Source organism: Aplysia californica, unplaced genomic scaffold (assembly GCF_000002075.1).
Source record: "Aplysia californica isolate F4 #8 unplaced genomic scaffold, AplCal3.0 scaffold00120, whole genome shotgun sequence".
Classification (NCBI taxonomy): Eukaryota; Metazoa; Mollusca; class Gastropoda; order Aplysiida; family Aplysiidae; genus Aplysia; species Aplysia californica.
The window spans coordinates 1,219,244-1,222,116 of NW_004797390.1; the positions used below are offsets into that span (position 1 = coordinate 1,219,244).

Below are 2,873 nucleotides of genomic sequence, written 5' to 3' on the forward strand. Positions count from 1 at the left end.
GAACAACTTGTGTTTCGCGCGCTCATATGACCTTAGCAGTTGCGAGCGCCGTAAAACCTTATACTACTACTACAGGACCATCATAGGACAGGAGGACTAGCGGGAGGAGCACCCACAGACAGGAGCATCTGCAGGAGGTATTTGTCTGGGAAATATGTCTTGGAACACTACTTGTTTATTTATTATTGAAGTAAAATTAGAAAAATACCAATCGGTTTTTCTGATTTAAAGTGAAAAGTTTTAATTTGGCACTTAGGTGGAAAGGGTAAATGATAAAACATATACTGAAAGATTTTTATAAATGTCTGTCTTTTTAAACTGATAGTAAACAATTTTATAGCGACCCTTTTTCTACTTTGAAAAATTAGCAATCTATACAGATGCAAGTTCTTAAGAAAAAATAAATAAAGGAAAAGTTTTAAAACATATGTGCTGACAGATTTTAAAAAATGTCTGCCCGTCCTTTTAATAAGTGCTATGAAAGGTAGATTTTAGGAAACTCTGTAGGTGGCACTTACTTGAAAAAATTGCCTCGTTAAAATATGCACCATCAAGAACTACCACTATTTCTTATAGCTGTTGGGTGGAGAATGCCTTTGTAGGGTCATTCCTTTTTTTTCTTTTTCTCCGTAACTTTATTTCTCCTGTGTGCGCTAAGTGACCATTATTGCAGCTATCTACATTGTCTTTATTCAAATTTAGTAACTCACTCTACCATAAATATTTTTCTTAGAAAGATGCCAAGCCAACAGTTAACAGCTACCAAAGAAGCAGATACCATGCCCTGACAGGAAGGACCTTCCACTCACCCTGGATGGTAACATCCCCGCGCTGCACATGACATCCAGCCAAATGAGTGCTGTGCTAACATGATTAAATTGTGCCAATAGCACCGTGAAACAAATTTTCTTCAATTAGTCATTCAAGAACTAACAGACATTTGCCAGGCATCAAGAATCCTTTCAACATACAGCTCTCTTGAATAGACATGTCAGTTCCTCCAGATGACTGCCATGGACTACTTTAAGTTGGCTGTTTTATTTCTCTCATGTGAAACTGTGTTGATGGCATGACATCCTTCAGTCTCAGGATACTATGGATCTGCGCCATAGGAGATTTCAGGTTCGAGAGCAGCGCTTGCTGTGGCTGAACAGGTCCACACAGAATGGCAGTCCCTGTAGCCGTGGCTGCACTTGTGAGTGGTGTCTTCCTGCGTTGGTAGCCTCTGGCTGTTCTTTCGGTGATGACGTTTGTCCTCAGCTACCTGTCGCAGTCGGGCTTCACCTCTGATGAGACCAGCTCCCAGTGTCTCCCACCTAAGAGCCCATATTAAGCGATTTCATATCTCGCTTGCACACATCTTTGAAGCGAAGATGGGGGTGCCCTTGCACTTGCTTTGCGAAGGCCAGCTCACCGTACAATAAATTGTGTTGATAGTGCTGTAAAAACCAGCAAAGACTCAAGAAAATAATATTCCTTGTATGATGTCCAGATGGAGATTTTGTAATGAAGCTACTTAGAAACAATGTCACTGATATAGAATGAAAAGAGGTTTTGTTCCTTACTTTCAGTGCAAACTTTGGTGACAACAGAAGGTCTAGCCACTTTTCTGGTCAAACAGGTCTCACAGTGCTCTGTTGCTACGATTTCCGTATATCACACTCAGGCTTAAAGTGATGCAGTGGGGCTGAAGAGATAGGCAGATAGGTTGATAGGGATCTAGGTGGATAGGTTAGGTTCAGAGTAGGATTTTGTAGATATTGCCATGGCCATGGCGGGAGGTAGTTGATGGGGCAGTGTAGTTTTTTTTTGGGGGGGGGGGGGTGGTTGCAGGGGTAGAATGGTGTGGGTAGAGCTTCCTGCTGATTTTGAGTTTGAGTGTGAGGCTGTTGGAGTGGATTTTTTATTCTGTAATATTTCTTGCACTTTGTTGGTGCTGTTAATGTTAACTGACTTGATCAAATTGGGTCGATAGTGCTGTAAAACACCTACTCAATCAATCATGACTTGATCAAAAACAAATAAACAAGCACTGCAAGCTGTTAGTTTGGCCTTTGACCTTCTGTGGTAGACGTTCTGTTACCACCAGTATTTTTTTAACTTGAAGTTTGGAGTTGTGAAAAGTTTGAAGTCCACTGATTCAACAAAATTGAAAGCCTTTAGAGCGCTACAAAATATTTTTTTAAACACAACGAAAAGCTTGTTTACTGTAAGAAAAATGGTTCAACAGCCAATGTGTATATACTCAGGTCTTCATGTTTTTGTTGGAGATTTACTCCAGCCCCTCTTTGTAAAAGCTTTGGAACTTTATTCTGATCCCTTCTTGTTAACCTGTTAGAACTTTACTTTGACCCCACATTCCTTGACTTAACTCCAACCCCTCTTGGTGACCCTCTAGTAGGACTTATTAACTTAGTTCCAACCCCTTATTGTTGATTATTTAGAACTTTACCTTTGGTCCGACCCCACGTTGTCAACCCTCAGGACTCATGTCTTGACTTAGCTCCAACCCCTCATTGTTGATCACTTAAAACTTTTTCTTTTGTCATATATCTGTTTTTGAATGAAGGCTCATTGAAAACGCTCGTGTCATCTTTGTTTTCACGCTTCGATCATTGCAGTGCTTTATTAACTAACATACCAAATAGTTACATTTTCAAAATCAAGCTGCAAGGCTAGTACTACAGAAAAAAGAAGAGGAATCACATTACTCCCATCTTAAGAACGTTGCATTGGCTCCCTTTGTCAGCTAGAATAGCATATAAAATTACAATATTATATCATAAATGTGCCAATTAATTAAGCTCCCTCATATATCAGTGATCTCATCCAAATTTATGCTCCAAACTCTAGATCACTAAGATCGGGTGATC

At 40.0% G+C, this 2,873-nt stretch overlaps 1 long non-coding RNA gene across 1 annotated transcript in view; it reads left to right on the forward strand.

Moving 5' to 3' along the window:
* The window catches only part of LOC106011454, a 9,437-nt gene extending 7,788 nt beyond the window's left edge, over positions 1-1,649 (forward strand). Inside the window, exons 2-3 of the long non-coding RNA XR_001184746.1 lie at positions 76-137; positions 734-1,649. This is a non-coding gene — a long non-coding RNA (uncharacterized LOC106011454). The remainder of the gene's footprint in view (positions 1-75; positions 138-733) is intronic.
* Positions 1,650-2,873: the final 1,224 nt, after the last annotated feature.